Source organism: Drosophila montana, unplaced genomic scaffold (assembly GCF_035044405.1).
Source record: "Drosophila montana isolate Dmon_TW-CO22-7 unplaced genomic scaffold, ASM3504440v1 contig_3438_1, whole genome shotgun sequence".
NCBI lineage: Eukaryota > Metazoa > Arthropoda > Insecta > Diptera > Drosophilidae > Drosophila > Drosophila montana.
The window spans coordinates 470202-482967 of record NW_026998322.1 but is presented as its reverse complement, the minus strand read 5'-3'; the positions used below and the strand labels follow the sequence as shown (position 1 = coordinate 482967).

Genomic DNA, 12766 nt, shown 5'->3' with positions numbered 1-12766 from the left:
TTTCGCATCAGCTGGCGGCTTGGCGCTACGTTTAACGCCGGCGTTGCTGCTAGCGTTGGCTTTGCTGTCTTTTCAGGACTTGACCGTTTTCTATGATGATATATTTTTTATTTTTTTTTTGCCAATTTTCGAGTGCATGTTTGTATTTTTCTTTTGGCTGCCCGTTTGACTTTTTGTATGTTTACAGCTCGTAAACATAAATCATATAAAATATAATGCGCTATTTCTGTTGTTTGCAGACGATAGACACGAATAATAGTTGCAGTCGCCGACAACGTCTCCGCCCGGCGACGTCTCCGCCTTTGGCTAGGTTCAATCATCACGATCATTAAATGGAATTTATTATAGTGGGCAACTACAAATTGGCCATAAAGATAGGCCAAAAATGTTGGCAGTGGGCAAATGTCGAATGGAATTGCAGCATTTGACAGTTGACTTGCCACCTGTGCCTAACTGTTATACTGTCATATGCCACGTCATATAAGAGCTTACATTACGATATCTATCGAAACCTTTACAACTATCGTTTGTTTTACAATTGCGAGCATGTTTTTGTCACTTATTTTTCTTATTTATATTAACTCTTATTAACTATAATTTGTATTTATTTTATAAATGTCAAGACCCTTTTTCAATAGAAAACCAAGAAACACGTCACGATTCGTGCGAATTTCTGCGGATCAGTCGTAAACCTGTTTCTATGCGCATATTAGAAATTCCCATAGCTCAAAAGCGACACATTAGCTTTTAGATTGTTTACCTGAGTTTTAAGTGATTGATGTTTACTATAAATAGACAATAACAATGTATTTTAAGCCAGAATCGGGGAGTTGCCGACAGTTAAGCAATTGAATAATTGCAACAAAAAAATAAAAACAAATAATATTGATTTCGTTTAGTTTTGTGATTTCCCCCAAAAACCGAATAATTGAAACCCAATTGATACACATATGTATTTCTAATGTGATATATTGCTTTAGTCAGCGGTAAAAAGTCATCACAGAAACAAAAACAATGCCCTTGTTATCAATGATAACAGCTTCGGGGTGCACGCAAAATGGAAAAACTTGAAAATTGCAAAGCAAATCAGGAAAATTTGATAAAGATAAAGTAATGCAAATACAAATGATATATAAATAATATGAAAAAAAAGGGACAAACAAAAGCAATTTCCAATGGTAAATAACAAGTTTATAAGGCTTGCATTTTGAGCGCGTTAGCCGAAGCGAAAACACAAGAGAAGAGCAGAAAAAAAATTTCAGTTGATAAAAAGACAACAACAACAACGGATGACAAATTCTATACGCAAATCCAGCAAGAAAATCGCATTGTATGGGCCCGGGCGGACGAGGGGGAAAAAACCAGCAACAGCAAAGCAAAAGCAACGATAATAGCAAAACAAACGACCGACTGACAGCAGACGAGGGAGAGGGCGCGGCAAGCGGAATTTTCAATTGAAAACGAATGCGTATAAATGCGCCCATATGGAAAATACAAGCAAAGGGATGAGGCCATGTGCCTGTGTGCGTGTGTGTGTGTGATGGTATAGGGGTTGGGGGGAGGGCTACACGCAGAAAATTGCGACGTCGCGCCGCCTACGTCACGTTGCTGCTTATCGGCCGCCTTTCGCATGCAATTTTTATGCTGGTGCGACGCCAGCGTCGCAGTTAGAGTTTGTCCTCAGGGTGTAAATGCGTTAAAATAATCAGCGAGGCGCGCTGCCGACGCAGCTGTGCCACCCCCGGCTCTGCGTTTTGACTTTGCTCTGTTTGCTTAGCTGCTGGTAGAGGCCGTAGGCAGCGACGTCAACGTCAACGCAGCATCTTTGGCTGTTTGTACAACTGTTACGCAAAGCGACTGTTGGACTGTTGCTTTGCACTCACTCGCACAGTTGGCATTTTATGTTTGCCCAACTTTATCTGTGCTCTCCCACTCACTCACACACATGCAGCTAGACATTCTTTTTTATTCTCTTAGTTTATCTTATGTGCATAACTTTGTTCATTTCGCCTCATTTCATTTCGTTTACAGGTTGTCAAGAAATTAAATGTTCATTATTAGTTTTCCTTTGCTTTTGGTTCGTCCCCCATCGACATTCGATTCCTTATCAGTTATGTTTGCGCTCTTGCTCGCTCGTTCTCTTTCTCTCTCTCACTGGTTACTCTCTCACACTTCTTTTGACGTCGACGCCAACAGCGCTGCCAGCATCGCCAATTGCTTTGACGACTCATCAATTTGTGCGGCTTCTTTGCCAAAGGCGACTTACGCTGACCATTTGCTGGCTTAACGCGCACAGCCCCTGCACCACGCTGCAAGGCCCGCAGCAGCCCACATATCGGCACACAAATACAGGCACATTCATATAAACAAACATTTATTGCATGTTCCTTGTCAATCGTCGTTTGCTGCTGTTGTTGTTGTTGTTGCTGTTGTTGTCGATGTCGTCGCTCGACGGCGAATTTTATCGCAAAAAGGGAAAATAAATATGTATGTATGTATGTATAATGTGTATCCAAATAAATGAGTAAACATGTGTGTGAGTGTGTGCGTTGATGTGTGCGTGTGTGTGCTGTGTAAATAACCGATTTTTATTAGAGTCACAGATAAAACGGTTAATGACAAACACATTTGTGCAATGTTTTTATGTTATGTTATGATTTCTTTTATTATCCCTCTCCCGCACTTACTTCAGCTCTTTTACTTTTTGTGGGTCAAAGCAAACACGCATTAAAAGGGGGGCGTAGATCAATGAATGTCCGCATTTCGAGCCATTAAATCATCAGGCAAAGCCTTTTGACTTGATAATGGAACATTTATTACATAAAAGTAAATGCCCAGCTACAAACATATATTATCTGTATTATCGGCTTACATATGCCATACATATGTGCATGTGCATGTATTGACTATACTTCTGTATTAATCAGGCTTGCTTTGATATTTATTTATTTTTTTTTGCAAAATCACATTTTTGTTTTATCAAATCGGCTTTAACTGATTTTATCACAAACATCCGCAGTTATTTTCTACGTAGTTTCAACATGAGCTCATTGGATTAGAGCAGTCAGCGCTTCACGTTCCCCAGTCGTGTGCAGGCACAAAGTGCTGCAACACTACTATGAGATACCCTGTAATCAAGCTTAAATTAAGGCTGAATATAATTCAATCAATGCAAAAGTTTAAAGGTAAAGATTTTCATATTATAAATGGTTCTTCTGCTAATCGAATTACCTGTTTAAGTTTTTGCTTTCAATTTTGATTTTAGCTACATTTACAGGGTATCTAAAGAAGCATACAACGCACAAGACTTCCAAATGGAACGGAACTGGGGCTAATGCTTTCACCTGACGTCAGTAGCAGCTATGCCAACGCCGACGTTGCCGTCGCTGCTGACGTCGACGTTGACGTTGACGCCCAACATTTGCATTTAATGCGAAGCAGCAGCAAAAAGCAATTGGCTAAAAATAAATACACGTATGCAAAGTTGTTATCACACATGGGACCTGAAGAAGAAGACGAAGAAGAAGGAGAACAATAGATATGGAAAGAAATGGAGAAGCGACAGGGCACAATATGGAAATCAGTGGAGTTGTTTATCGAAACGATGTTTGGTGTCACAAGATTGTGGGGCATACATAAATATACAAGTATTTAACGGACTGTTACCCTAATATCTGCGAAAATAACAACAGCAACAACAACAACAACAATGGATGATATAAAAGACACATTTTGTGGGCGTTGCGACGCTTATCGATTTTCAGGCTGTTTTCCTGCGTTTTTTTTTAGTTTTTCGAAAATTGTGGTTTAGTATTTGGTATTTAAAATGTAGAAATGCCAGCTTTAGGCAGGCCCAGCGATAAGACAGCGTGAATTGACAGGAAACCCAAAAGTCAGATTATTTTTTGTAGTACGTCAGTTGAATAAATGTATGGCGTGTTACCACTGAGATAAGGATAAGAGGATATACAGTTAGGTTCTTGGAAACGTGTGGAAATAATAAATTGAAAATGAGAATGTAAAGAGAACAACTGTCAAAAACGTTAAAACGAATTCAATCAATTAGATATATAGTATCTATAAAGTTATCGAAATGATCGCGAGTAATCGATAATTATACACTTAACTATATCTTAATAGGTTTTATTACATTAAATTATATTATTATCTTCAATAAATAATTTAAAGTAACATATAAAACTTTTTCCATTAATATTCGCCTTTATCTTTTTGAGAAGCGCAAAGAAAGGCTTGCTTTGTTTCAAAATTTCAATCAAAATATTCTATTCAATTTGATTAAAAGTGTATTTAATTTTTCTTTAAGATTTCCACCATAATAATCTCATTATATGTTGAAAACTTAAAAGAAAACTCATTTTCAAGCGACGCCTCGAGGCTAGTTACAGAAAAATGTGGCAAAGGAATTTTACAGCTGAGTGGAAAATGCCAAGAGAAATGTGTGTAGGAATTGTGCTAGTGGGGGCTAAAGTACAGCTGCGGCGTTGAGGCTGGGGGTGTGGCTGCCTGCTGGCAAGAAATAAGCGGAATTGCATTAAGTGCATCAGTTCCGGGGGTGTACAGGGGGAGAGGGATAGAGAGAGAGAGAGAGAGGGGGGGGGGGTGGTCACTGCCTGGCATCCTGTCGTGCTGTCACCTTGAGACAGTTGCCTGGCTTGTGGCAGGAATTCAAGGTTATGTCAAAGATGGAATTAGTTAACAGCGACATTTAAGACAGTTAACTTACAAATTGAAGAGGGGCAATGGAAGGAATGAAGGGAGGCAGGTGGGGAGGAAGGTAGCGGGGCAGGTAGGGACAACGTCTAAGAATGAGGCTAAGGCCACAAGAAATCTCCATCCATTCGCTTATCAAGCTTCAATTAAGCTGAGACAGTTTAAGTGTTAATATCAACACGATTATAACTGATTGGGGTGCGTGTGTCCGGGTGTGTATTTGTGTGTGTGTGAGTATCCATTTTAATGATATCTTAAGCATAGACAACATGGTCATTAATGGACATCAAACATAATGAACATCAAATGACACACACAAACAATAAAGTAAGGCGCATGATAAGCGGGGGTCAGGGCTTCTCTAGACATGTCCTGCCTTGGCTTAAATTAGGCCTACACACACATACACACACACACCCTCACACTGATTAAACTCTGTCCAGTTAACATTTGAGACGCCTGCGCATAAACCTTCTATGTAATAATAATATTAATATATAATTTAAATGCGGTCAAAAGACGAGTCGGAAAATTGATGGGGCTGCGATATGATGGACGGTGCGGGTGTGCAGCGGCAGGGGGGGGGTGGGGGTGAGTTATGCTCAGTTGTGTGCATGCATAAAATTGATATCTTAATGAGAAGTGGAATGAATGGGCGGCGTAAGGGGGCGTGCTTTTTCGAGCGGGCGTAGCTATAACTAAAGGCAGCTACTCCGGATATAAAAAAAAATAACTAAAGAATACTGAAACATAGAAAAAGCAGAGCTATTCGAAATATTTTGATAAGAACTACGTTAGATGAATATAAAAGATGTACATATATATATTTTATTGTAATTTATCTTAAGTTTATATTTTCTTCATAAAAAAGGTTTATAAAAGAAAGAAATTGAGAAATACTTTCCCATAAAAAGTGACTTGCTCGGGGTTGGTTTCTAAGGCGGCCCTTAACTTTTCCGCCCCTCCCCACCCCCTAACTACCAACAGCTCGATGAAAATTGACAGTTACTGATTATAAAAATGTATAAAAAAGAAAAAGCAAACGTTACCCTAGAGATATTTGTGGACCAATTCTCAGGGCACTACTCAATTTACTGCGACTCCCCAAAAAAATTAAAAAAGAAGAAGAAGAGAACAAAGAAGAAGCAGAAGCAGAATGAAATCCATTAAATTCGGTTCAGCTGGGTAGCTCATTAAAATAGGTTCTGGCCTGACCTGCTGCCGCCGGCGCAGCTCATAAATCATCTCAGTTTACGTTTGATATGCGCTGCATTTTCACAAATTTAATGAGCATTAAGTGTGAGAGCAAGAAGCAGCAGCAGCAGCAGGCGGAGGAGGGGGTGGCGGCGGGAGAAGCGGCAGAGAAGTTGGCGAAAAGCGTAACCAATACGTGTGGTCATCAGTCAGCCGTAGTTCAATGTAAACCGATACGAATTCGCATACACACACATGGGAACTGGGTCTGGTCCGGTGTCTGGGTCTGGGTCTGTGCCGGGGTCTCGGTTCTGGTCAGAGCTCTGCCTTGGATGACGCGCAACTTGGGGCAACATTTCACACATGGCGGACAGCTTTGGTTGACAGCAAATCTGAATTTGATCAGAGCGCAAACATTAAAAGCGCAATTTAAAAAGCCAGAGGCGACGGCAAAAAAAAGTGATTTATGAACGCCCACATGGAGCTAACTGTCCGCCCGCCCCCAACGCCCCGCCCCGCTGCTTAATTTCGCCAGGCTAAAATTACATAAAAAAACAAGTAAGAGTGCTCCAGTCGGAAGTGCTCGACTAGGGGATACCCTGAACCTTCTTCTATCAACACCAAGCGCTCGCTTGCTATAAAAGTAGAGATACTTGATCTGTCTATACTATTCAAGAAGCTGTATGTCAAATTTGTTGACTCTCGCTCTTAAAAGCTCAACAAACGAGATTTCGATACATAATTTTATCGATTGCTTGGAAACGGGGAAAGCTATCGATTATCGGAAACAAACTCGCACTGTGCGGGCACTAGGACCCATCTTCAATTCGATTTTAAGTCTCTCGCCTTTAAATGTTCTGAAAACGACGCGTTCATACATATGGACAGACGGGCGAACGGACGAATGGACAGACGGAGAATTTGGTTAACTTTGTGTAGCCGAAAATTCTGTACACTTGCATATATAAACCTGATTTGCGATATATTTTTAACTATATAAAAGGAAGCCCGATCTGTACTACACATTTCTGGTTTGTTTGGGATAGTTCCTAGTGTAGCCATATATAGGAATATGACCTTTTATGAGAAGCTTAGTAAAACATGTTAATGTCCAGATATTTCGAGACCCCAAAAAAAGCTTGTTAGACAGGATAAACTGCAAGTCACAAATTGCTAGAGAAGAGGAGAAACAGGCAGGAAAGCAGACAGACAGAGACACAACCCCCCTGATCAAGAAAACATAATATAAAGACTAAAATGGACTCTGACATATATACAAACGGAAGCACGCCTTAAGTTTCTAAATAGGAGGATAAACAGACCGACAGAAAGCCAGCCAGACAGACAGACAAAGAGATAGACAGAGACACAATCATCCTGATTTTAATTGTCCTGAATACATAACATACTCCAACGACTAAAATAAATAATATCCCTTCTTCAATATGTGTCACATCTCATGCCGACACAATAATGCCCAGCGGCGAGGGTATTCGCAAAATGAAATGCAGGAAATGAGCAAAGCTGATAACGTGGCGTATGCGCAATGTGTGCGCTTAGTCATGCCGTGCAGGTGGGCGCATGTGGATGTCGGGCAGGTGGGGTTGGGGTCGGGGGGGGGGTTTGCTAAAATATTGACATTAGATGTTATTGTTGTTCGCAACTTTTTCTAATTTCTAAACACGCTTTAAACTGGCCCCGAAAAAATCAAAGTGTGAATAACGACAAAAAAAAATGGCAGAAAAATAAAGTAAAGTAGAAAATGTCGCTCAACGCGTAAATTGGCAAAGTACGGAAGAAGGGAGGGGCGGGGGGAAGGGGGCGTGCTTAGGGGGTGGTTGTGTGTTGAAATGACAGCCCTTTGTTTGGCTTTTGACTAACCGGGACGCCACTTAACGGCAGTTTCAACGCGTCCTGCCGCCAATTCGGGTTAAGCCCCTCAACAGGATATACTTTCTGTTTTCTTTTTTCGACTCGACTTGTTAAAAGTGTCAATTTTCGCTTTACGACGCGTGGGCGCCCCCCCCCCCCCCCTTCCCAAAAAAAAAGAAGAGAAAACCTGGGCAGAGGGGCGTGGCGACGGTAGACAAGTGGCTGCTCTGTTTGTTTATGCTCACATGAAGCGGGGCTGGAGCAGAGGGGCAGGGATAACAAGGCGCTGAAAGGCGCAAGGTACAAAGAGGTTCGAGGACGAGAACGAGAATACAGCTGCTCCCGCTGCGCTCGGGCGGCGCCTCCAGGGAGTGGCAGGGACAAAGAGAGTAAGGTTTGGGTTTCATGTCCATGTCGCTAGAGCTGTGACAACGTCGGGGGCTTATTGTGTTACACGCTGCACACACACACACACACACACACACACACACACACACACACACACACAGAGAGGAGCTGCTGGTAGCTGGCTGTCAGCTACTTTTTAGTCCTCTGACAAAATTGCCAATTAAAACGTGCCACAAGCTTGGGGCATGCAGCGTGCCACGAAAATTCGACTGCCTGCCAGCCAGCCTGTTATTTTATTTTATTTTTTCATCTTCCCTGCTTTTTTTTTTTTAGTTCACTTTTAGCCGATTAAGTGGCAGGCAAACAAAGCTATGCGACAGGGCCTGCCGCCTTTATTGCAGCTCCTTCAGCTAATAGTTATGCAAAGGCAGCAGAGCCTTTAATAATTAAGCACAAAATTGCAGCGTTTGGTGTGTCCTTTTTTTTTTTAATTTTCTTAAAACCCTTTGGCTTCTGATTAAGGGCTTGCGAACTGCGTGGCAGCTCTGGCCCGGTGTTAAATACTGGCAAGCCAAGTCTTGTACACTTAAGCTGTTACTTACCCACACGTTTTCTGGCTTTGAGCTGGCAATTAAATTGATTGTGCAACTTACCTGCAAGTAAGAAAAGAATAAAATATTTATTTCAATTAGTTTTGGGCAATCAATCTTCTCGGGCTTACAGAGTTTAAGTAGAATGCATGAGAAGCGAATAGAAAGGCAATAGTTTCTTGTTTTCCTTTAGCCTTTGAAACTTATTCTGTTATATAAATCTTTACAAATTGCTTACAAGGTTTGAGTACAGCACATGAGAAGCGCAAAGAGAGGCAGTTCAGTAGTTTTTTGTTTTCTTTAAGCATTTCAAATTGATTCTGATATTGTCTATTTATATTGACGCCATATTATGCTCTACAAAAGGTCTATCTGCATATATCTTTACAAATAAGCTTATATAGTTTAACATGAGAAGCGAATAGAGAGACAGTAAAGTAAGTAGTTTCCCGTTGTCTGCATACATTTCAAACTGATTCTGTTATCATCTTTTTGACGACTATTTTTGCTCTATAAAAGATCTGACATCTGCATATCTGCACATACAAGCTTAAATAATTAGTAGAGCACATGAGAATCGAATCGAGAGGCGAATAAGTAAGAAGTTTTTAATTTATCTTCCAAATGGATGTTACCATCGATAAAATTTAATTGAATGCATATTTTATTATTTATTCTCGCCTCAGCTCTATGTTCTCTCGATTTGCACTTGAATTGACCTTTGCATAGGTTTTTCTTTTGTCTCAGCACTTAGGTAAATAGACTTTTACTTTTTTTCTTTGCTGCGAAGACAAGCTTGTGGTTTTATTATTGTATATAGAATACATATCTATCAAATCTATCAAATATTTTTAGCCATAATTGACAAGCTGCCAACGTTGGCTTCACCTTGAAGCCGCTTCGCAAACATTTTTCGGGGCCCGCTCATTTGTTTTGGTCAACATTAAAAAAATAACAATTTGTCAAACAAATAAGCAGAAGGCATCAAATGGAAACAAAACAAAAGTTATGTAAAGAAAGAAAAAAGAGAGGGCGAAAATAAAACAAAAGCCAAATCTCAGTTCAATTTGAAGAGGATGATGCTCTAGTTTTAGGCACATGCCAAAAGCAGTAGCGAGGAGAGAAGCGGACAGAGGGGAATATATATAGAAATGCAAATATTGATTGATGCGCGTTTGGGGCAAGCAAACACTATGATTGATGATTGATAGTGTCACATAAATATTAACAATTCATGACGCACAATCCGGTCAAACAGATCGCAGACCCCAAGCAACAACAAGGCGAGGGGAGTTGAGAGCTGAGAGTTGACGGGGAAGGAGGCACGGTAAGCTTCGCTGGAGAGAACGTGCAGAAAGTTGACAAGTCGTCTGCTTCGATTCAAATGAATGAGAATGAAAACAGAATCACACGCAAAAGTCATAGAATATTAATGAGAACGTCAAGACATTTCTTTTTTTTGTTTTTTTATGCGTGGCAGAGAATTGGATTGTGCCCCACAAAAGGTGTTGAATGCCACCAAATGCAACAACAAACAATGTGAATCGCCTGCGCCAGTCATAGGACACGCAATGCATTCCATGGCAAATAACTGTGGACCCGGCGAGACGCTGGCGAGGCTCTGGCTGGCAAAAGGGAGCTCTGGAACGTTTGGCTGCATGCATTGAAGCGCTTTACATGACCCGGTTGACCAGGGGCTGTGCTGAGGCGGGTGGTTTGAGGCATGACAATGACAATGGTGTTAAATGCAGAAGAAAAAACCAGCCCCAAAAACGAAACTGAGAACTCGCCCATCGACAATTGCCAGGCGTGGGATTTGCGTAGGGTGCAGAGTTCTATATCGAGATGAATTTTCATCATCTTTTTTTTTGATTTTGTTGCTGTTTCGTTTTCTGCATTTCAGTCACGTTTGACATTCATATTTGTTTTGAAATTACGAGCATGTTGTTGTTGTTGTTTTTCCTATTGAAGCTGCAGCCGTGCCACAAGCGGTGGCAAGCGGAAATGCGAACAAAAAGTGCGCGTGGGTGCTGCAATGCCAATGAAGTCTCTGCGTGTAGTTGGGGCAGAGTCGTGGGGGTTCGTGTGGCAGACACTGCGTTGCGTGCAGCATGGGTATTATATTGCGTATTCCTTTAGTTGTCGTTGCAACAGTTTCTCGTTTAACTTTGTTGACACTTCGTTTGATGAAGTGTCCTCTTAGCTCTCAACTCTGTTCAGTTCGATTCTCTAGTTTTCTCGCATTCTCTCCCTTTCTCTCTCCCTCTCTTTCCCTAGATATACTCCGTTCAGCTGCGGGAATTGTCATAATTGAATATGTTTGCTGTCTACGTTTCGGTCTCCTGAGCGATTTTTATGCAGCCCGTTTTGAATTTCTATCGCCTGGGCAAAGTGCAAAAGCGCCAATTCGATGGGGACTCTGTCAGCGTTTCGTTTTGGGCATTAAGGAAAATTGAAAACGAACCGACAGTTGATTGAGAGAGCATCAGAAGGAGAGAGAGAGAAAGAGAAATAAATGGAGTTAGAGAGAGAGAGAGAGAGAGTGGGAAAGTTGAGCTGAGGACAACGAGTTGCCTGGGGAATAGTTGACGCTTGATTGTGAACCATAACGAGATCCTGCACAGCTCAATAACATTCATAAAGTCTGATGTACGCAAATGAAAGACGTTCAATGCCAAGGCAGATACCCAAAACAACAACAGCAACTACAACTTTGCGATGTGTCTGACACATACTTAACCATGGCTTATATGCGAAAATTTCATTAAAAGTTGGAGTTTTCCTTGTTGGCTTAAAATATCATAACGTCCTTAAAATTATCTCGGCTCGATCTTTGCTCTGTGTTTAAAATTAAATTTGTTTAAACTTTGGATTAAGAACTGAATTATAAAACTCTTTCGTATGAAAAAATGTTCTGTTTTTCAATATATCTTTACCAAATCTTCACTTCGAGTTTTTTACGTTTGAAATCTTAAAATTGTGAAATCCGATAGGTGATTTTAATAAAAATTATAATAGAATAAAAAAATTAATGAATAAAATTTTAACTTTTTAAGTTTCCAAATACTCTTCCAAGACTTTAAGCTCCCGGAAATTAAGCAAACTTTACTGATTTCTATGTGCTTAAACATTTAGTTCATGGTTAGATCTTCTGCTTGATTCTGCTTTTTAAAATGAGTGCATTTTCAAATATTTATTTATAGACTAAATATATGAGTAACTGATTGGTGATCAACGCACAGCCCAACCCGTAAGAGCTAGGAAGCTAACATATTTACTTTAATTACCTTATGTGATGCAGGTGCACGTTTAGACCGGGTTTCAGGAAATTCAACTCGCAAAATTCAACTTTTTGGAAAATCTATCTCTATCTATCAAATCTCTCAGATTTGTTGGTTGACGTTTCGCGCTTTTAAGTTAGCAAATATATGTATGCCTTCTTGTACATAAATGTATGCATGTTTGTTTTGTATAAATGCAAGCATGCATGCATGCGTACATGCATGAATACACGAATACATACATACACACATACATACATACATACATACATATATACATATGTACATACATACATACATACATACATTTATTTATTTATTTATTTATTAGTGGTCGACAAAACGAGTGTCTTCCTAATTATTCAATACATTATATTTACAATTATGAAATTTAGATGCTAAAAGCCTAGGTAGAGAACACAAATTTCTAATAGCATCACCGACCGATGGAGGTGTTTTATTTGCCAGTCCGGCCAGCTGTGCCCCTTTTCACAGCTAATTTTGTCAGTGACGCTATTAGAGCCTACATCTAAGAAGAAGGGTGTAAGTAGGAAAAAGTTCTCTTAAGTAAAATTAAAAATAATCTTAATTTGCTATATTATTTAAGAATATATCATAAATAGGAGAAAAGAAAGTAAAAAGATTGTTAATAAAGTAAAGAACTGTATGCTAGATATACAGAGTGTTAAGTAGATAGGATGAAGACATAGTATTGGGAAAGTAATGGGAAATCACCGACCCGGTGGGGGA

The 12766-nt window shown here is 40.1% G+C and overlaps 1 protein-coding gene across 20 annotated transcripts in view; it reads right to left on the bottom strand.

Annotated features, from left to right (window-relative positions):
• shep (alan shepard) overlaps positions 1–12766 on the bottom strand; it is a 156209-nt gene that overhangs the window by 31181 nt on the left and 112262 nt on the right. The gene's annotated exons all lie outside the window — the stretch shown is intronic.